Source organism: Corvus kubaryi, unplaced genomic scaffold, assembly GCF_017639235.1.
Source record: "Corvus kubaryi isolate FWS band 111438036 unplaced genomic scaffold, C.kubaryi_AGA036_p1.0 37396, whole genome shotgun sequence".
Taxonomy (NCBI): Eukaryota; Metazoa; Chordata; class Aves; order Passeriformes; family Corvidae; genus Corvus; species Corvus kubaryi.
Genome location: NW_024581135.1, coordinates 18,961,636 through 18,984,736, shown reverse-complemented (window position 1 = coordinate 18,984,736; position 23,101 = coordinate 18,961,636). Strand labels below are relative to the sequence as shown.

General features: G+C 36.3%; 1 protein-coding gene across 8 annotated transcripts in view; it reads right to left on the bottom strand.

The window, feature by feature from the left end:
• Positions 1 to 19,803, bottom strand: part of B3GALT1 (beta-1,3-galactosyltransferase 1) — a 76,783-nt gene extending 56,980 nt beyond the window's left edge. For all 8 annotated transcript variants that reach the window (XM_042041568.1, XM_042041567.1, XM_042041576.1 and 5 more), the window contains exon 1: positions 19,736 to 19,803. The gene's annotated coding sequence lies outside the window, so the exon portion shown is untranslated. The remainder of the gene's footprint in view (positions 1 to 19,735) is intronic.
• Between the last annotated feature and the right edge of the window lie 3,298 nt (positions 19,804 to 23,101).

The following is a 23,101-nucleotide window of genomic DNA, read 5'->3' as shown; positions in this document are numbered from 1 at the left end:
AGGCAAATGTAAAAATTTTTAAATCATGGTCAAAGCTAGTTTAGATCACTGGGCATGGGCTTGAGTGAATGTAGGGATAAGCTGAGAGGAGGTGGTTAGGTCCATACAATGAAAAATAAACTTAGATGAACAGGAATATGAAGAAGAAAAATGTAAATGAAGGTATAAAGAAACTTAGTCTGAAGACAGAACAATGATTATTATAGATAGCATAGCAAAAAACCAAAGGAACACATAGGAAAAAAAAAAATTCAAGTGGAAAAGGGTTGAGGGGTTTTCTGAAGATTAACACCTGTCTGACTTCTTTTGTTCCAGAGTCTGATTCCATGATCCCCCATACTTTTTAAAAAATTTCTCACTAAATAGTCACATGAAAAAATCACAGCAATTAATCAGAAAACATGGAATGTAAAGCTTTTTGTGTGAAGAGATGGAATGTAGGGACAGTATCCAGAAAGATTTCCAGAACACTGAAGAAGAAATAGGATGGAGAGTCTGAAGATACTTTTCTGAATATTTAGCTCTAACAGTCAAGTGTTAATAATTTAGAGTGATAGCAATAGGAATCAAAGTACCTAGTTGTCTTTAGATGGTTAGTAAAGGACCACCTGTGAATGAAATAATTTTTAAAATATCCAGTTCTGAATATCTGGCAATATTTTTTTCTGCCTTTAGACAACTATTTTAGCAGAATAATAACTCGTGTTTTTTTTCCTTGGATACTTTAAAAATTTATGTATTTCCTACAATTACAAAATTTCCTACAAATACAAAATACTGGGTACAGACACAAATAGGAAAATGTTAAGCAAAGAAGCTTTGTAAGGAACCTGATTTTCTGATGATGAATGTTCTGCAGAATGGCTATCATGATGCATCCTCCTTCTTAGCAATAGGAGAGGGATGTGTAACTAAATATCTCATCAGAACGATGTAGATGATGTTTAAGGCACATTCATTTTCCCCAGCCCTTTTCTCCCCCCAGACATGTAGCTTGCTAAAGAATTTATCACTGCAAAGGATGATGCCTAATGTATGACATATTTAGTGTTAGCTGTCTTTCACAGATATTTGGGTGACTTTATTCCCTTGACTCCATCTAAAAGGAAAGGTGGAAGATCATATGCCATTGTGTGTCCTTGCATTGGAAAGCAGGTGTTCCAAAGCTTTATTTTTGCCATGCATTTACTCAAGCCAGAGTAGTTCAGTAAGCTTCAGCAGTAATATTTTTAAGCAAGCATAAAACAGTTCTGAGCACTATCTTAATTGCTATAATTACAGCTAAGGACTTATGAACTGTTGATGAAGAACTAAAAACCAGTGGCTATGCTTAAAACTTTTAGAATGAAATGCTTTGTTGTTTCTACTTTCTGTAGATGTTTCTGTAGACCTAGAATTGCATCTCAAGTGTTTGTTCTGATAGTATTTCCATTTGGAAATGTCATGTATTTCAGGAGAAATTTTATTCCTAGAAGATCTTGAATTGCAGCCTTTTTATTTTCCTTGCAAAGCTGAATGGAATTCTAAATATACCCCATTCTAAAGTTTAAACCTTTTTTTTTAAAGCTTCTATTAAAATATGGACTCAGAGTTAGGAAAAAACCCCAACACCTTAAGTTAATCTAAACTAATCTAATACAGTATTGTGTGTGTGTCTTTACATGACAATGTAAGTCTAATAAATCCAACTATAAATATCCATTTCTTTTGTAGGGACTGGTAACATATTGTAAGTAGGGCATCTGTATGCTGTCTGAGATGAAGTGGCTGCTTCTTCATTGAGTAGCAGCAGCAGCAGCAGAATTTTGACTGCTTTTTAAATAGGTGTTCATTGCAAAGTTCATGCCATCCTCACTAAACTAAAGCTCTTCTGTGTTTAGATGAAATAACGACCAAGGTCTAGTCCTGCAGCCTACAATTATTTGAGTTATTTTTGCTTTGTGCTGAAGTCAGCAAAAATTTATCGTGTCAGGAGCTCAGAACTGGCTTTTTGTGTTTTTTGAGCACTGTAATTCCATGGCAGCTTGACTTACAATTATGTTCCTGACATCTTGCTAAGTTTCTATCTGTTTTATATGCAGTGACAAAGGCCGAGTATATTTTAAACAGAGACTTATCATAATATTTTACAGTCTCATTAAGACTTTTGGCCAGTCTGATCTACAGTTTCATTTTTTTTTAATGCATTTCCATTTTCTCTGTATTGCCTACACATACTGAATTTAGAGGAGACTACTTCATGAAGTGTCTGCTTTTGTTACAGTCATTTTACACTTTCATCATTATTGCATGAGATTTGTATTGAGTATATAATTTAGCTTGCTTCTTGCTCTGTGTTCAATCAAAACATGAATTTTCTGCCATAACACTTTCATAAAAAGGAAAAAAAAAAAGAAAGCACTTAAACAGGATACGGGTGTTTCAGCATGGTGTGCCAATGTGAAATGTCATACTTGTGTATGCAGGTTTGAACCCCCTGGAGCTTGGCAGTGTCTTAAATTTCTTAAGGCTGATGAGTATTTTGTTGTTTATGTGAAGGGTTTCAGGACTTCTGCTGCAGTTCATAACACAAAAGCTTCTGGCACTGTTAAGACCCTTTTTGTGCTGGCTGGAAGTCCCAAGGCAGAACAGGCAGGGAGTCAAAATAGCTGCAACAGACGTGAAATCCTGGCTACACTGACTTCAGTGGGAGTTTTGCCATAGATGACAGCGGGCCAAAGCTTTAATCCAGAAGTAGTCTTCCCTTGTTGATAATCCTAGTGTGTGCCCTAGGGAAGCTTTTGCTTCATTGCTGCCACCCAGACTGTGTTTGTTTGTGCAGAGAAGATGTAAGTCTCTTATGGTCTCTCACGTTGTGCCTTTCATAAGTACAGCACTTCTGGGAATGAAATTGGGACAGAGGAGAAAGAAAACCCTAAGTGTGCACACATGCTGTCTTATTGCTTGTGTCCTGAGTCATTCCCAGGAACATGGATCAAGCACTCTGACCTGAGCAAGATTAGCTTCTTGAGACTGCAGAGGAGGGAGTCATCAGTGACTGCAGCCAGTGCATCTCCCAGTCCCTGCTTCTGCATTTGCAGATTATCCCTTCAGTGACAGACTTGTGAAGCAACAGTAGATTCATTAATTCAGTCCATTCATTAATTCAGTCCTTCTTAGCCCATGCAGACCGAGTTATCCATGTAAATGTGATCTAGTGAGCTATTGTCAGATGCCTCATAAATTTTTATGTTAAATGACAGCAGCAAATGGGAAGTGTTTGACACTTTTTTAGTTATGTGGAAGGTGTGTGGTGCAGAGTATTAGAATTTGCATTTAATCAGTGCTGATTGAAAGAGGAAATGGTCTCCAGTTGTGCCAGGGGAGGTTTAGATTGGATATCAGGAAAAATTTCTTCATCAAAAGGGTTATCAAGCACTGGAACAGGCTGTCCATTGAAGTGGCTGAGTCACCATCCGTGGATGTATGTAAAATATGTAGATGTGGCACTTAAGGTTTAGTGGTGGACTTGGCAGTGATAGCTTGATGGTTAGACTTGATGATCTTAAAGTATTTTTTTTTTTATGATTCTGTAAGAAGAAAAACAGGTAAAAATAACTCCTTGTCCTTTGGGAAAATATGTTATATTATTTCTGTCAGGTGAAAGTGTTCCCATTAGAAATATTCTCAAATTTTCTGTTTTCCAAGAGTATTTATTCTCTTATGCATCCCGTCTAAAACATCATTTTGCTACTTTGTGAAATAGAGACTTTCAAAATTCAGAATCATTTAGATTTGTAAATAAGGCTCATCCTATCAAGTACAAAAAGAATAAACCATTACTGCTTCACAGTGCTGGAAGTACAAATAATCTCTGCTATGTGTTACTGTCATAAGTCTTCATTTAAAAAAAAAAATTAGAAAAGTAATTAAAACCATTTTGGGAAGTTTTTGAAGAGTTAGTGTTTGCTGCCTGTCTCTATATATCAAATGTATGAAAAGAAATTGCTGTTGCTGCTTCCGTGGTACCAGAAATTAAATTCAAAACTTGTTTACACAGCTGACAGTTATTCATTTCATTTGAAGGTGGAAACTCAGTATTTTTATCTGTAATGAACTGAGAAGGCTCGTTAACTTCAAAGCATTGCTACAGTGGTCTATCCCATATGAATGAGAATTTATAGGCACAATACATGTATCCATTATGCTTATACAAACCTTGTGCTAATTTTACAAAAAAAAACCCAAAATAAACAAGTAATTTCGCTAGAATTAACTTCACAGAAAATTACCACATTCATTCTCTTACTTCAGTCTTCACAGAACTTACTTCCTTTCTACAAAGATCATAGGTGGTGGCAACCCAAAGAGCACTTGCATGTTAGGTAATCATAATTTTTGGGTCTGAATATGAGATATTGCCTTAGCTGAGCATTATTTTAGATTTAGACCTCAATCAGTCTGTTCAACTGCTCTTGAACCTTTGAATCCTTACAACATTCAATTCCTTAGTAGAACTCAAGTATTAATGAAGTAAATAAAATAGTCATGCATCATCCAGAACAATTAAGTGTGTACAAACACGAAAGATCTATTCTGAGATAATGTTTGTGGATTCTGATACCTTTAAGGTGTATTTTGGGAGCAGAAATTAACTGGTGCTTCAAGAAGTTCTGTTTGTGTTTTATCTTTTCTCTAGTTTATAGAAAAGGTTGGTCTTTGAGACGACATCTTTTCAGGAAATAATTTTTTCTTAGGGTATTAGATCTCTTATTCAAATAGGTCTGTGTGTGGCTTTTGCTATTATGTGTTTTCTAGTCTTGCACTTCTTTTTTCCCCTAAGACTTATCTGCTTATCACTAATTCCTGTTTGAACACCTTACATTGTATAATGACACTTTGAATCTCATTAGCAAGACACTGGATATTTCTTCAGAATAATTCATATAATTCATTGCATTTTTATTGTGATAACCAGAAGATAAACCAGTTCCTATTCCACAATAATTTAACTCATTCTACTACTCTCTATATGCCAATTCTGATTTCACATGTCTACTCCTTGAGCTATCTGCATCAATTTAATTTTTATATGACAAAGCACTGTACACTTCTATGCAGGTCTATAAATAAAAAGCAATAAGCTGACATCTTTCACCTGCATCAAATGTATTTCATACCCTTTTTTTCTGATATACTTGCTATTAAACTTCTGTCTCTTTATATCTATTGCCTGTCTGTATTTCCCCTGTCCCTCTGCCCCTTTTCTGTCAACTGACAGAATTTTCAGCTGCAGATGAAGTGTAATACCTCATCTAGCTCTGTGCTAATGGGTTCACACAGGCATTGCAGACAATTTTTCTGCTATGGTATATAAAATAAACTGTCGACAGCCACATATTTGCTTTCACACATATAAAGTACTGCTTCTTTCAAGCAAGATGTCTATATATAGGGAGAAAGTTGAGGATCTCACTAAAATCTGTCTCTGAAATGAAGACCAGGCTAAAACCACAGAAAATAATGATGGGCTGAGATCACTGTCAACTCAAAGCTCTCAATGACCTAATCAGGCCGCTTAACTACATAGCAGTATCTAAGATATTTTAAGTGTTCATGTTATACTTGTGCATGGAAATTGTCCTATGTTTATAAAATTCAGATGGATATTCATGTAGTCTTTTTTTCAATGCTCAGCTACAGATGTCACCTGCATGTAACTGGTCTTCCAGGATTGAAGACTGGTGTCAGGCTGACTGATAGCTGCCTACCCATCAGACATGGGAGCAAATTGCACTCATTGCTCTGGGACACTCAGCAGGTTGCTTTTGTTTTACTCACACTGCATGTTTCTGTACCTTGTCCTTGTGGCTTGCTTATTATCCCTGATTCCTGCTCTTACTCCTAGAGCTCCCCCTTGCAGTGCAATCCCACTCAGGGTTTTGCTCACTTAGCTCCCTTACTGGCAATACTCCTATTTCTCACACTCTAGCGTTCCAGGATTTGTCCAGTTCTTGACTTAGGAACATCCTAACTAGATTTCTCATCTATTAAACAAAACAGCAAGTTGAGCAGAGACTTTGATGAAATTTCTGTATAAATAATTTAACACTTTCTTCACATTATTGTTGTATACTGTTCTGTCAATCCCTGTTAATGGTGTTTACTCATTCAGGTTTTTTATAACTTTAGGTATTTTGGCCTTAAAAATATAATCTCTAAGCCCTGTAACACCTAAAAGTGCACTTTTAATTTACAACCAAAAGAGATTAAGACTTGCTCGTATACATGTTTAATTGAAGAATCTGTAAACCTAAGACAAATAACCTTGTAAATAGTGTGAGATTTTTAAGAATCACAAATTATGGTGACAATATGGTCTGTTACACCAAAAAAGTGACAGGATTTATAAATCCAAGGGAAGAGTTTCAGAGAAGTAAGAGAAAGAAGTACATACTTTGGGTGTCAGCAGAAATAGCTGATGTATTTCAGTTTGAATTTTATTCTCATTTAGCAAGCTATATAAGTAAAGATGTGTCTCTGGGTTGTTTTAAAATGTAAATGTGTCAACATTAAAAATAGATTATATAATATGAGCAGATGGAGGAAAAGACAACAAACAAATTCTCAATGCTGAGGTAAATCAACATGCCCTGAAGTGGTAACAATCAGATCTTTAGGGGTACTAGATCGCTTCTTGTGTATTTGTCCTTTTTTATTTCCTTTTTCAGAAGTTAGGCAAAATCCTATTAAGTTGGAGGCAAGAAGAGCTCAACTGCAGAATCACTTTTTAATTGCAAACATCATTGTGGCTGTTTTGGATATCAATTGAACTGATGGCATTCTTCAATATTACGAAAGGAGGCAATAACACTTTGCAATAACTTTGCAATATTGCAAAGCCTGGCAGCATATAGTATATTGTATAGTATCAGTATGGATGCAGTGCTCAGCTTTATCCTTAGAAATATATATCTGGAGGTTCTGATTCTTTAGATTTATCTGTGATACTAGGGTCTCATGGGCACTACCACACAAGCCTCTAGTCTGTGGAACTGAAATGTGAGATCATAATCTAAACAAAGAGAAAACACAAAACATAACTCAGTTTAGGGCTTTCTTTTGCTTTAATACTTTGATGACTAAGTCTTTGTATGTGTGTGTTTATGAGATCTAGCATTTGCTGTAGGCTTGTTTTGTGTAACAGCATGCTGTATCACTAATTATTATTCTTAGTGGGTTTTTCCCTTCCTATTTTTTGGAAGCTGTTTGGATGCCAAATAGTAGCAATCATCTGTCAAATAACAGATAGGAATCTGGGATTGTAATTAAATGTAGCTGAAGTACATGCACTTAAATACTAATTAAACCCACTGACTCTGAGGTCATAATCTTGAGTGATTATACCAGGCTCCAATCATGAACAGATCTTGTCAATATAAGATTTTTTCTTTCCTATTTTTTTTCTTGCATAGAAAATGACTAAGTCGCTCTCATTCAAAAGAGAATGCCTGTCTCAAAATTCTTACAGCATAAACAAAGCCTTTTGAAGGATTTGATCTTCCACCATTGGAATGCTATTCCAAATTGTTCTTGTGTTAGTTTGCAAAGTGTTTCATTAGTTTTGTGAGGATTTTTGTAATAACAGTAGGTTAGATCTAATACAGGAAACAAGGCTATATTTACAGTTCCCAGAACTTCTCATTGGAACAGTTTTCATTCTGTTGCTAGGAGCTTAGCCAAACTTTTAAAGTATTTGGGCTGAAATGTGCTGTATTATGATACTGACTTTAATTATGTGAGAACACTATTTTTCTCCAACTCTTTCCTTGCCTGCCTCATTCAGGTCACAAGATGGAATAGTACTCATTTAACAGACAGTTTGCAAATATGTCATTTAAAGATGTGCTTCATTCAGTGTGTGGCCCCCTGGCTCACTGCAGCATTCAAATCTTTCTCTGAATATGACACTATCGATTTCCTCATAAGACTGATGGGTTCCATCAAAACTACAAATGTTAGTGTCTCCCTTTTATAATACTCTTGTGAAATTAGTGTTTATTATTATTTCTGTTTTACAGCATGGTACTATGACACAATAATATATCCTCAAAGCAAAGACCAGTTTGTGTGACTAATGCAGAATAATCATTGCCTTCTTTCTCAAAGAACACAATTTTTAACATTTGTTCAGAGCTGGAGTTTTTAATAGTAGCAAATCAAGTCACTTAACTTGTACTTATGAATTCTTAAAACTTCTGCAAACCTAAGCCTTTGTGTGCCAGACTGTGTGCTCAGAATACATAGCAGTTTTGACTGCACCAGTGTGCTTGGGTTCATGCAGGAAGCAGTGGCAGAATTTAAGCCAATTCAGTTCTCTGCTCTACTTTCTTTAGCATAAGACCTAGACCTTCTTTCATTCTGTAGCAAAGGAAAGTGGGATTACAAACATCAAGGTCATTCTCTACACAGCTGGCTTTCATCCTCTGAGTCAAGTTGAGTAAATGTCCCCACACTAAGGGTAAAGGAAGTCTCCCCTTTTCACGTGACACAGTGCTATAATCAGTCGTTTATTACAGCTAAATAAGATGGTGTTAGCAAAAACAAGTCAGCAAATCATACTGAACTGCACCCTGAAGCAGCTGTTTTACTAACAGTGTCTTTCAAACTATCATTCAGAATTTCTGCTATTTTTCAATTTTATGCAACTACTTAGTTTTATGAAACTTGGTGGTTTTGTTTTGTATTTATCCTTCGTCAGTTTTTGTATTAACATAACTATACCCTTCATAAATCATAGAATCATAGAATAGTTTGGGTTAAAATGGACCTGTAGTTTTAACCCCCCTCTATATATACGTAGATTAAAACCATTAAAAGTAAGCCTCCTTGCACATTTAGATAAACCCATTACCGAAGGTGAAAGAGAGGGAGAACCCTAATTACTCTTTCTCAGTAACAATTTTCATGAGACTGCCTGAAGACTCTAATCAAATGGAGAGATTTTGTCCTGCTGAGCAGCTGTCAGTACAAAGGTTCTAAACTAATATTAAATGCCTTTCAGCAAAATATTGTGTACATCTGAATAAGAATTTTTATTTTCTGTACAATATTGTAATAAGAAGTATTTCTCTAGAAGTAATCTTTCATCAGCTGTGCTTGGAATTGTTAAGTAGATTGCCAAAAGGAAAAAGAAAACATTTAGACAATGTAGTGTTGCAAGGTGACACACAATTATAGACATGCAGCGGTGTTAGCCAGTTAGATGTAATTAAGTTTTTTTAACTTCATGGAGCTTGCTTTAATGTTCAGGAAAGAAGACTGCAAAATTAAAAACATATAACTGGTTACAAAACTATTTTTATAACCCCCAGGAAAAATAACTCTGTCCTGGAAGATGAAAGTTCCAAATGTCTGGGATTCCTAATAAATAAAATACAATTCTTCTTTCTTCCAGTGAAGTATGCACATTAATTCTGTGTGTATTATTTGCTAGCAATTGAAAGTAAGCTTGGTAGAATTTTCTTTCTATAGTCAGTGTCACTTATGTACATCTCTGTGGCAGTGCTATTGCAGGCTTACTAAAAGGTTTTTGAAGAACTGCTGACAGATACAGATTGTCCTGATGAACCTATCCTGGCAACACGGATAAAAACACACCTCAAGGAGGTTCAAATCACTGGACCACTGGAATTTATTTCAAAAGTAGCAGTTTTCACAGCTAACTCCTGTATTTCTAAAGGGAACCATAAATAGCACCAAAGGGAAGAATCACAGGATATGTATTTAGCTTTCAGTACTTTGTCTCCACTGCTTAATGACATGAACTGGTCAGCAAGGGCACCTTAAGAAGTTTGAGCTAATAGGCCATCAGGTACCTATAGTGTATAATGTATTTGGAAAGGAGATGTAAGCTCTGACATCTTGTGACCAAATATCTGTATTTGTAATAGAAATCCATTTTGGTTATTTTTCTTTTAGTTTAAAGGGCAACCGTATTAAAGTAATTTAAGCATTTTTCTTGATCTTACACAGGCACTCACTAAAGCTTTTTTTTTGCTTAAATAGTGAAAGTGAAGTGTTTCTTCATGGCATCTTGGAAATTCATTGCAGGATTCACTGGAATTCACAGTGTCTTAAAAAACGTGGTAGGAACATTAAACCCAATGACAGCACAATTTAAAGTGAAGTTGCTGTGGTGGTACCTTGCTATGGCTCAGGAGCTGACATCAAAATGAAGACACCTATGTTAGAAAAGAAGCTTCCTTAATGAGGCTGTAAAAATTTTGAATTTTCAAAAATTGCAGCAAAGGGCATGGAATAGTTTATAATGTAGCTTTCACTAGCAGCCTGTAGTTTCTTAACTGTGGCTAGCCCAATGACATGAAATGTATTCCAGTTCCCTCTGGGAATGCCTTGTGTGCTATTGTCTGAGGCTTCATCCACACCAAGCTAACACATAAGAAAGGGAAAATCTCAGCTCCTAAGATGAGAAGGAAGGAAAGGAAAAAGACCCAAAAATTGTCTACATGCAGTATACCTCTGAAGAGATAATAAAAAATGTAACCAGTGCATAGATTTCCAGCTGGAAAAAAGCATTAACTGTTTGGAGATGTGAAGAGTAATGATCCTAGAATAATTATTCATATTCTTGGGGGAGAGAGAATGGCTACAGAATATGTAAAATGTGTAAAATTAATACAAAAATATCGCAAAATAGTTTTTGACCAAAAAAAAAAAAAAAAAAAAATCCAGCTTTTCCCTCCTGTTTTGTTGGTTTTTTTTTTTTTTCTGGTTAAAATGCATTCTAATTACTGTATTTTTCCACTATTCTGAATCAGTATTGTGCTTCAAGTGCTTTTTCATTGTAAACCACTTTTCCAACTGCGCCATTCCCATTTTGTAAACAAGAGTGGCACTAACACAAAGATCAAAGCACACTGGTAAGAGAATGTAACTAGCAATTCCATGAGAAAATGTGAGATCTGTCCTGGAAAGGAAGATATGGCTAAATTGTCTTAGTATCCACTAGTGGAAATGGAGCAAAATTTAGAAAACTTGTTTTTCATTTGTACATTTTTTAAGAGTTGTTTCCCAAAGAGACAAATTCTGAATGATTTCTTTGGAATCCAGTGGAACTATTAATTCTAGAAATCACTGAATTTTGAATCAGATCATCACTAGTATTAATAGTATTACTGCCTTTGAGTTCAGATTAAGTTAACCATTGAGGGGTGAGTCCGTGTCAAATTCATCCCTCTGCAGAAAGGTTTTTGTGAGTATCATTTTAATATTATTTCAGTTCTAATTCTTAATGCTACAGTCCTGAGCAGTAATTTGATGTGTTTTGCTGGGTGGCTGTGTGCAGCTAGGCAAATCTTTTACCCCTCTCAAATTTGTGAAGGAGCTCTGCAACACTACTGCCTTTTAACAGTGGCAGGTCTCTTGTATTCATTGCACATCTCTCAATACCTGGTGTTTACCTTAAAGTTCCAGCTGCTAAATTCAGGTTTTAAAAAAATTCTTGGGTCCTTCAGACTGCAAGAAGGCTGAAGATATGAGCAAATGTATGCAAGAAGGCTGAAGATATGAGCCAAGTCTTAAAAATCTATAATAAATCCAGAAAAACAAAGTGAAAAGGCTTTAAGTTCTTGGCATGTGATGGGAATCTCTACAAACCCATGGAGGTCAGTTATGTGAAAACTCTGGGGCTCTGGAAGAGGTGTGTGATGTGTGCATTGTACGCTTACATTTTGTATATTTCCCTTTTCCATCATCTTCTTCCCACTAAAACCCTAGCAGTTTTAGACTCACCCTGCAATGATGTAGCAATTAAACAAATGATTGCCATATTGCTTCAAGCAGTGCTTGGAACACTTGGAAAAACTGGATACAAGGAACATGCAAGAAAAAAAAGGCATCTGCTTTTGTTACTACAGTGTTCCTTATTTTGACTATGAGGAGAAGAATGAGATCTTGTTCCGTCATTTGAGCAGGTCAATAATTGAGATTGTACTTTTATTGGTAGGCTTAGTTGGTCCTGAAGAAAAAATAACCCCTAATATTTGTACAGATTTTAAAATTCATTTATTTCATGCTGTTTGCTTTTTATGGATGTTTTAGCAAAGAAACTTTACAGGAGTGTTCACAGAATAATACAATTTAAGTTCATACTGGAGAGGAGGCTATTTGCAGAATTCATACTGGTTATAAGAATAATGTTCATGCAAACAGTGAACAAAGTCTAATACATGGCTTAATTAGTTTCACAGACTAAATTTTGAATAATAAACATTCACAATGGGATTGAGCTACAAAAGAGGAACTGTTTGCAGAAATTATTCAGCAAATAGTTGTAATGAATAATAAATATGAGAAAATTGTGATCCACTCATAGACGTTTCATCAGTAAGTAAAAAAGGAAAAAAAATCTCAAGTAAATTATAAATGGCAAGTAAATTATTAATAATTTCCACAAATTTACTGTTGAGCTCATGTGCTGACTTTGGAATCACTCATAGTAGGTATGTGATTTCTTCTCACTGGTTTTGTTTTTTTGACATGACAGGTTCTGAGTTCAAAATGCAGATACTGCTCACAAGAGTAATAAACTCTAGTAAATCATAAATCCTAAGCATCATACTGCTCTAAAGGCGTTGAGATAAAATAAATGAAAGGCCGTATTTGCCTTCAAACATATAAAAGTGCTGGTTGACTGTGCTGGACTACTTATATATCTGAAGGTAAGCATATCCCCAAGTGTTTGCTGGATCCTGGGTTGGATTGCACACAGGTAGCTGGGACAAACTGCATAGTCACAGCTAGTGAATGAGAAGAGCGTGGCCCAAGTTCTCATTTTTGAAGTGCCACATATAGTGAGGTACCAATTTCTGCTAGTAACAGCTGCATATTTCACTGCGCTTTAACAAGAGGGGTTTACAGCTCCCATTTTCACAGAATCTCACAATAGCTGAGGTTGGAAGGGATCTCTGGAGGCAAACTCAGGGCCACCTAGAGCTGTTTGCCCCTGACCATGTCCAGACTGGTTTTGGCTGTCCTACTTCCAGTGCACTTGGGCTTTCATGCCAAAGGGGTAAATGCTGCTGCTGGATTACCATCCTTGGTGGGTCCGTAACCATCATAAGTGGTTATATCCTACTTACATGCTACTGAGTGAATATGGTGATATTTATTGGCTGAAGGTCATTGCAGGGAAAATGGAACTTTAGCATTATAGGAAGCTTCTTTAGGCTTTCTTGGCTTTTAATTAGTTACCTGTAAATGCAATGAGTACACACCTGTGCCACAATGATTTCCATTGTTTACAAAGTTTTTGTGAGAAATCATTCTGAAAATTAGGAATATATATATTAATATTTATTACACTAAAATACACTTTTAAGCAAAAAGTAGAATTATTCCATTACTTGAGTCACACACTGCACATAAGTAAATAAAAATGATGTTTTTTCCATGACAATATTTATCAGTAGAATTTCTGAAATGTCTTACTGGAATAAACTATCCAGGAATTGGAGTTCTACAAAAATTAATGAATAGTAAAATAGCATTCCTTGGGAAATTCACAGGACTTATAGTTTGTGAATCCATTAATTCATCTGTGATTATCAATAACTGGTAGATTTTTGTGCTTTTCTCACATTTTTATATGCAATAAAGCCAAAATGCAGTTTTGAGAGGATATTTCTTCCCACAAGGACATATGCTGGTTTTACAAATGACTGTATTACTTTCAGATCCCAGTTTGTATACCACTGAGAGTAAAATGTGTTATTAACCATACATCTATATCACACATTTAGAGAGAATGATAAATGGTAGTTTACCACATGTCTTTGAGAACTACTTTTTTCTCAACTTCCAGAAGCATTTATTCCATTCCAGTCCCTGAAAAGATTTTTGGAAAGGTTTACTTTCTTATGCTTTTTTTATCTTCCTGTTTTTAAGATCGTTTAGATTTCTGGATTAATGTGTACCATTAATGTCTAAGCTTTGGGTTTCGTGTCTCTACAGTGTTTAAGAAGAAAATAGCAGTACTATTTGAGATCTTACTGTGCATTCGTACTGCTGCTATGCCTGTGAATGTCATGGTAGGGCTGGATGAATTTGGTGTTTAATAGAAAGGATGCATGTTGTTATTAGTGAACTAGAATTCTATCGCTGAAAAAACTGTTCCATTATTTTTCATCTCTTGCAATGGACTGTGATCAAAATTCTTTTCTTCTAATGGAAAATCTTGTGCCTGAAAACCTAGTACATGTAATGTTCATTATGAGACTAGGTTCTGAAATATACATAGAATGTGTGAACGGGAAACTGTAAACTCTGCTTTTAAACATGTATGACCAGAAAAAAAAAAGGGCTTCAATTTAATCTATTCCTGGACCCATTCCACTGTTAGTGAGCACGAGAAGCAATCACCTCTTCTGACTGCAACAAAGAATGAGATAAAAGCTTTTCAATTCTGGGTAACAGAAACTGATGTCTAGAGTGCCTGGCAAGTTTTATCTTCTTATCTACTCATTCCCAAACGGTAACCTTCTCACTGTTGAATTATAACATACCTACACTGAACAGAAAGAAGGTGGATGAACTTTACACCTTTTTTTGCCTCAGTCCCCAAATATATCTGTTGGTGGTTTTTCAGAAAATCTTAAGATAACATCTTAAATTTCCAGCACTGATCTTTGCAGTTAGAGAACTGTTTCAATTTATGCTTTGAGACAGTCATCCTTGCTTCTGAAAAAATGGAAGAGTTTACCCACCTTTTCAGATAAAAGTAAACATTACTTAAGGTGAGGAGTAACACAGTTTCCAATATAGAAGATCAAAATGCCAAGTTATATTGAATTGTAAAGTTATAGAAAAACTGTATGTAATTTTGGATATTGTTTCATTACCTATTACCTATGTTTCTATTATTATGTCTCTGCACATAAGACCCTAATAGCAGGTATTTGCTAAGTGAAATGCTGCTGCTGCTCCCAGTGTTATTTAGCTATTTTAGCCAATGAAACTGTAATAATGTGTGTCGATTTTAAGTTTGGAAAAGGTTTCCAGTGGACTAATTCAACTTAAATCTAGCCTGACGGATGATGTGAGAAATCAGTGAAGAACTTCTTTCATTTTGGAAGTATTATACATTAGGCATTTTTAATTGCAAAGTTGTGACATTTCAGTTATTCAGTCTTATGCTTGAACCGCGGTGTGAAGAGATGGTAAATGGAAGACCTGAACGGTTCAGATTGGGCTGGCTAAGTGAGTAAATGTGCTGACAGAAAACCAGGGAAACTTCCTTGTGAGAAGCTGGTTCTCTTAGCTTCCACTGAAGATCTGCTTTTGAATTCTGCTATAATTTTATTGAAATCATTCAGTTCTCTACATAATGGTCTGATTTTGACAAATTGGCAAATTCTCATTAAAATCCCCCAACTTCTGGTGCTCTTTCTCTTTTCTTTCTTTGATACGCGGCTATGGGACAGCATGGTCTAGAGGTAGTGCTGCTTTCCACTACCTCTGCTGTAAGCAGGAGTAAATATTTAGGTGGTAGTTGTTTTCATCAGTGTACACCTGACAAGACTTTTTCTTTTTAAACAATTGTCAGAAATACATATTCTTAATATATACTGAAAAGTATAAAATTGCCAGCCAGACAAGGTGTCAATTTGATGAATAATATATGGGATATATTTGACATGTTTTCAAGGTCCCATTAAAAGGAAAAACACTGGACTTCATCGTATATTATATTTACTGTTATGGTTATGTCCTTATATATTTGATCTGATAATTTAATAGCATATATAATGGAAGTTTTTGGGAACATTTTTCATCCTAACATAATCAATTTTCAGTCTAGCTCTTCATGAATGGCTGCATTAGATTCCTGCTGTTCAGACTATTGAGAAAAGCCAGAGAAGGAATTGTCTCGATACCAGCCTTTAATTCTGAACCATGTACACAGGACGGAACAGGATGAGGGTTTAGTTATCCTTTTCAAATAGTTTTGTAATGCAGACCTGATCTCAAAAGGTTACTGTTGTAAGTTTCTCACTCTTGCATCTCTCTGCTTTAATTTAAGACATTTCCACTGGGATGCAGCAGTCAGCTTTCCTCATTTGATATTTACTTTATTTCCTCTGTGATTTAAACCTGCCTACATGTCAATTTTCTCACCTCTTTAGAAAATTCAGTGATTGCTTTTTCCCTTCCACTACAATGTCTTGTTTCTAGGGTTTTTATTTTTTTCTCTTGTATAAGTTGTCATGTTTCTAGTGAACTTCTTGGAAGTTTCTTTGCTTCTTTAGTTATTAAAAATCTTGTCAAAGTTTGAAAGTAGGACTGACTTGTCACAGTTCTTGTGTGCTGAGAGGTTAGTCAATGCTGAAATGATATTCACCGTAAACACTCAGATTTCCTTTTTAATGCATAGCTGGAGAATGTTAAATAAATGAGAGACATTAGAGTTGCAGTAAATAATACAGTAGCATTCAAATAACCTAAAATGAAGTATAGGCTTCTTTTGTGTTTTCTTGCTGTAAGAGAGAGTTAGCTATTCTAAGATTCCTATGGAACAGTTAATAATGTTGTTAAACTGCGTCTGAATACTTTCTTAAACAGAGCTACATACACTGGCTGTGATTTACAATGGGTTTTGTTGTTGCCTTCAGGGTTGGTGCATTGCAGTTGCTGAAAATTATTCAATATCTAGCAGTTGGCTCATGATACATTTTTTGTCTTACTTTGCTTAAGTTGTCTAATTTGCATTCTTTTAGAACTGACATTTTTCTATTTTACAGTTTCAAAAATTTCCAGTTGATAAGGAAGTGCTTACAGAAGTGTAGGTGACAGAACTGCTGACTTCTGGATGCTTTTGCCTTCTGGCCTTTATATTTATCAGTGCACGAATGATTTTTAAGACCTAGTTTTACTCATTGGTTCTTACTGAGAAGTAAGTTAAAAGGTACTGCCATAGCCAGTGGAACTTAGTAATAAATACTAGTTTTGTTTTGGTGCTGCTGTTATGCTCTTCTGCTGGCTGGATGTCATAATTTCACATCTGATTTATATATTTCAGCATCAGAGTCTGTTTCCTCTCCCTTTATGAATGTATTTCAACATCTGATTTGGGCAGAAGTGTGTTCTGACTTTGTCAACCTTTTGCATTGGGTGTTATCTCTCTGAAATGGCCTCGCAAACTTAGATCCTCTACATTTAAGAGAGGGGGACACGTAGAAGAGGTCTTCTGGAGATATACAAGTGCCCAAGAGATCACTTGAGCTGTGGAGTCACATTGCTGACCAAAATGTACTGTCACCAGTGCTTCAACTAGTAGGCTGCTGATAAAGATCAACAGGTGAATTGTTGTCAGTGGAGGAGAAAGGTTCCTGGTAATCTTTATCAATCACCAAACTCGGAAGAAGTGGGGGGATAGACTGCTGTTTCATGACTGTTGATAACATTTTTGTGCTAGTCAGTGTAAGTTCCATTTCATTATGAAGAGAATCAAGGTAAGAATTCTTGTTCTACATTAGCTGTACAGGATTTAGTGGAATCCAGACCATTTCTCTCCTCTTACAGCTGAAGTGAAGTCCCCAGGGCTGTGGAGATGAGCCTTTCTTCTCTACTGCTGAAGGATGGGCCACAACCACATCAGTTTTTTGGGGGGTGGCTGGAAGGGTTTTGTTTTGTGTTTTTCCTTTGTGGTTTTTTTTTTTCTTAATCTCAACACTTATTTATCTATCAAAACAGCTTTATGCATTAAGATGCTTGTGAAAACATTTCACAGCAATTCTCTGTGGGCTTCCACACCTCCTGTAGTTTTTGCCTCCCCTACATATAGGTCCTTGCCTTATTTATTATTGGTTAAATAATTAAAACTGCCTGTACCAAAATCCTTCATTGTTGCAAACTGCTGCATGTCATGGTGATGGATTGCTAAACAAATGTTTTCAGTCGTGTAGTAATAATTTTAAAAATTACAAATGGGCATTAAATGAATAGCTAGCAAAGTAAAAGGATTGTACAGTCAAAGGTCAGAATAATTGTGGTGCTGTGAGTACTTTTCAAAAGGTTAACTCATCCATTTTAACTTCAGTGGCATTTTGGTGGCCTTTTAGAGAAGCAAGCAGGTCTGTACCAGTGCAAGATTAAAATATGCTTGACTTGGATTTTAGAATACTTTGGAAGAAGATCATGAAGGAATTTTTATATTCAGATTTCCATGTAATTTAACAGCAGTGTCCCTACATATTTCTGAAATTCATTTAACTTTCTTGGCAAGCTTTTCGTGGAAAAAGGAGAAATTATAATTTTCATAATTGTGACTTGAGATTTATTTTCTAGTCAAGGTCAGGCCTTCTGTTCTTTAGGAAACAGGTTTTGGTCTGACAGATGCTAAATCTTGTAATTATGATAAAAATCATTAACTGATTGCTCAGCTGGTGCTCCTGATCCTTAAGGAAGCTATTGAGATACATTTTTAAAAATAAAACCACATGAGTAGGTAATCTCAAGCTGGATAATTAAAATGTTTGTAGGTGCTTCTGTTTTGGCATCAATTAAATTGTAAGCAAATTATAATATGAAACAATATATACATTCTAAGAGATCTTAAAAGTGTACAGATATATCTGTTTATAAAGAACAAATGAAGCAACAGGAGCAAGAAAAGTAAGCCCCTCCAAATATATATGTTCTTGTTTCCAGAAGAACAAATGAATTAAGCTTCTACAGACACACAACTCCTGGTCTGGACTGTAGGCAGGCATGAAGAATCTTTATTGTTAAGATAGAAATAATTATAGCAGTTGTGTTGACACTTTTCCTTACTAGGGATATCTTGTTAAAAGGAACAAGTACTGCACCCAGCTGCAGATTTCAATTAGGCCTGAAGGAGAGCAAGACAGTTTTCTGGGGTCACAGGATTTCTTTAATCTTGCTGTAGTCTTGGATGATATTTAAGGACCTTTCTAAATTGTCTTTCTGAGCTGTACTCATTATTTGTGTAATTCTACTTGTGGTCTGCTTTAATGTTGCTGATATTGCATGGGTTGGAATGGATTAGCACTGATTACACATTAAATTCAGTATGCATGTCACAATATCAGCAGCAAATAAACTTCAATGCTTGCTGAGACATTTTAATTAGAATTTTGTGTATCATTAAGAACACCTTTGCTTTTGGTCCTGTTTTTCCTAGCTGATATTATTTCTGCCTCATGTGTCACTAGAGACCCAAAATTGGAATATGTTTTCCTGGAAATATGTTACACTTATATATTCTTAAGGCATTTATTGAAAGACGGTTCTTATTCTTTGGATGGATGCTCTATCCACACTGCATGGCAGGAAAAGGCAGTGAGTGCAGCCTGTATAAATCTGCTGTGTTAGATGCTCTCTGATCTCATTTGGCCCCCTCCCTGGCCTGACAATGAATGAAGTTACAGACCATTGGGAAGCTGAGAATGATATGAGCTCTTCTGTGTGTCTGATGACCTTCCCCCCATATCCAGCTAGGATTTCAGGGACTTGAGTTTGCCTGGGATATAAGCATGAGTGCAGCATAGAAGCTTCAGCAAACATAAAAAGTATTCTTTGCTGCTAAGCCAATGAATAAGTGAAAATCCTTTACAAGTACCATGGAACAGGAAATGTGCGGGGAGCCTCTTGACTCAGGACATGTTGGTCTTTCTGGATGGGTGGGGTCTGTTTTATCTAAGTAGCTGTAGCTTACCAAGTTCATCTCCATGAGATGGTGCTGGTGGTGTCCAATCAGCAAATAGTGAGTCAGGCCCATATATCCTGGACAGGAACAAAGTGTAAGATAGATATATGATTCTTGAATTTCATATGCTTGCAGTGTTAGCAAGCAAACTCTTATTTGAATGCTGTCTTTTCTGTGTTGTGCTTCACATTCAATTAGTGTGTCCCTGACTTTAACCCAGTGCTATATTCAGACTATCCATTAAAATGCATGTGCAAATAAACATAGCTAACTATAGCATAATGCAGGGTTCTGTGAATTGCAGTTATGGCAGCAGAACAAGAGAAGACTTGTTGAAGGACACTGAGTGAGAAATGAGAATTGAGAGTGGGTGCTATTAAAGGTGATTAGGATTAAAAGAAGAGTTACTTCTGTAAGTGAAAGACTCTGATTGGGCTGCAGGGGGTTCTATCTGTGGTGTACAGTACAAAGCATCCACACAACTCTGGCAGGATATCATGCCCAACTCAGCTTTAGGAAGCGCTGCCTTACCCACATGAGATTGACATCTTAATCAGTTACAATGTTGTAATGAATGTGACATCCAGCTTCCCAACACTTCATGATTCATCCCTTCCTCAGGTTCATTATCCAGCTATTTTCCTTGCATTTCCTCTTTGTTCTACCATCATCACAAACCCAGCACACTGTAAAGCATACTTCATTTGCCTTTCCTCATGTTTCACCACCAGTTTTTATTTCCAGGTGTGCTGCTGTCTGTCCTGTCCTTTTTTCTGACCTGTCATGACAGGACATTTCCATAATGTTTTCCTCTCTCCCTTGTTATTGAAGCTTCTTTTTCTTGTTGTTCTCACTTGTGTCCTCTCTGACTTCTTGAAGATCAAGTTCTTTTGTAATTCCCTCTCCTCCCCATGTCATACCTGTCTACAACAGTTGCATTTCCCTTAGTTTTCCTCTCTTGCCTTATTCACTGCTTATCAGTGCTCTCCCCATCCTTCTTCTTTGATTTTTCTATTTTCTCTCAGTCTCTTAAAATAGATGTACCTGGATCATGGAGGGAATGGAGCTAGTGGCTGCTCACCTGAAGGGCATGTGCTCAAGCTGATGCAGCAAGGCATAGCCAGAGCAGAGTATTGTGGAAGAAAGGTAGACTTGCATCCAGCTCCCTTTGACATGGGCAGAATGAACCCGGGGTGCCCAGGAGAAACCCAGCCTTCTGTTTCTGTGTGTTACCCACACTCAATAATATGCTCAACTCATGACTACACCTTGCATCAGATGGGCCTAAGCAGGAAGGAGAAAAGGGAAAAAGAAGTTTTTTAATCAGTGTTTTGGAGGCAAGGCCACACTGATCTGACTGTAATGCTTCTGTTCTCCCAGGCAGCTACAACTGCTTTGCATCTCTCTGCAGCTGTGCTGTGCTTTGTAAACACCCCTGCATCCCACACAGCCATTGCTCGGTGCACTACGTACCTACTGGCTTCAGGTAGTAACCAGCTGTGACACATCTGTCTAATCCTTGTTAGGGGTCATGGGTTATCACACTGGAACATAATTTCACATGGTGCAGATTAGTCTGTGATAGAATAATCGGTGTCATTGCCCTTCCTCAAATGCCAGTTATGAACATTTTCTACGTCATTGTAGCACAAGTCACTTTTTACGTTAGCTACCTCACAGAAACATTCTTCTATTTGATCATTTTAAATTTTTTTTTACAGGGGATAATGGAAAAAGTGGTTCTGTGACAATGTCATTCTTGACACCTTTTGAAGAGAGGAATGTAAATGCTAATGTTTACTATGGGTGGAAGTGTGTCTAAGCCTCAGTCTCTTGCTGCAAGTCTAAGTCTCTTGTGTTTGTCATGGAATACTTGGATATAGCTTGCTTTGGCAATTGCTTAATCGAAAAATCAGCTCTTAAGAAATGATATAAATCAAAGAATTGGTCAGATTTTTTTATCTGATAAACTTATTCAGCATATTTGAAATGAGATGAGAAATGAATACACTGGGGTTTTTTTGCTGTGACCTAAAAAACCCAGTGAAATAGCTGAAAACTAAAGCTATATGAAAATAAAATTTTTCACAGCTGTAAGTGGATATCTGAAGGAGAGAACGTGTTTAGATTAAATGCTTTTATAACCAACAAAATAGATAATTATAACTTTTGATATAGGACTGGTATTTATTAGAGAATTGTAGGCATGAGAGAATGGATTTTAAAAATACTTGTATTAAGATTTTAGAAGAAGGGGACAGGAGAGATCATTTCAATCCCTCTTTTAGCATTTTACTTTTAAATAATTGCACAGTCAGAGAGGGCAAAAGGTGGAGGATGACTCAGATCTGGGAACTGGAATATGGAGTGGGCATGGAGTTACCCCTTCCAAGTGAAACGAGCATTAGCAGACAAAAGGAGAGATGCTGCTTTAAAATAGCCATTACCATGGTGGCTAAGGTGATGTCTGAGAGGGAAAGAGGTGAGATCAAATAGAGGTAGTGGAGAGAACTGCGCATTTTTTCCCAACAGTTTGTCTGACATCCAACTAGTGGGTTGCCCTGTTCAAAGTTTGTTCTGGGGAGCTTTGGGCAAGGGAGTTGACAGTCATAAAGCTGACATATCAGTGGTTCTGATTTACTTGCAAAAACAATTAGATGATTTTTATGTTCAAGTCCAGGTGTGGACACAGAGTTAGAATGAAGTTTCTAATTTGTCTGAAACTTCTTACTCAGCTTTACTGAGGATCACTGAGCAACACATCAGTGTTTTTCATAGTTTGTCAGTATTGATCCTTTCAAAACTTTCCTCTTCACCTTGATGTGATTTTTTGACATTCTTTTATCAAATAATCAGATATATGCCATGTTTTTTCTTTCTGAATGTAAAGATTCCTAACCCATGATAGTAATATATTTTAGCCTTGACTCCCTAGTTAAATCTGTTTCTTGAAAGACTACTAGCATTAAATCTTATTAGAGCCTATTTGAAAGACAGGGATTAGTGAAATTCGATGGTGTTTTGAATGTGTTACATCTTTTCGGAAATCCTAGTTGGCCGAACAGCATGTGTTGTGCTACTGAGTAATTATAGTCATGGAACTAGAGCTATCATGGAGACAGTACTTAGTGTTGAAGGATCATTAGCTTTCAGGCACTTAAAATCTTCTTGCCCATAAATGTTACTATGAAATTTTTAATTTTCCATCTTTCATTTTGAAAGCAAGGTTCTTTATGGTTTTGGGGTTGTTGAAGTCTTCTTTACTACATCTCTTTCCCTCAGCATAGAAATAGCCAAAATTCACTTCTCCTCATTCTGTTCACTACATACACTTCCAGATATTTTATTTGGCTCTCAGATAAAAGCAAACAGACT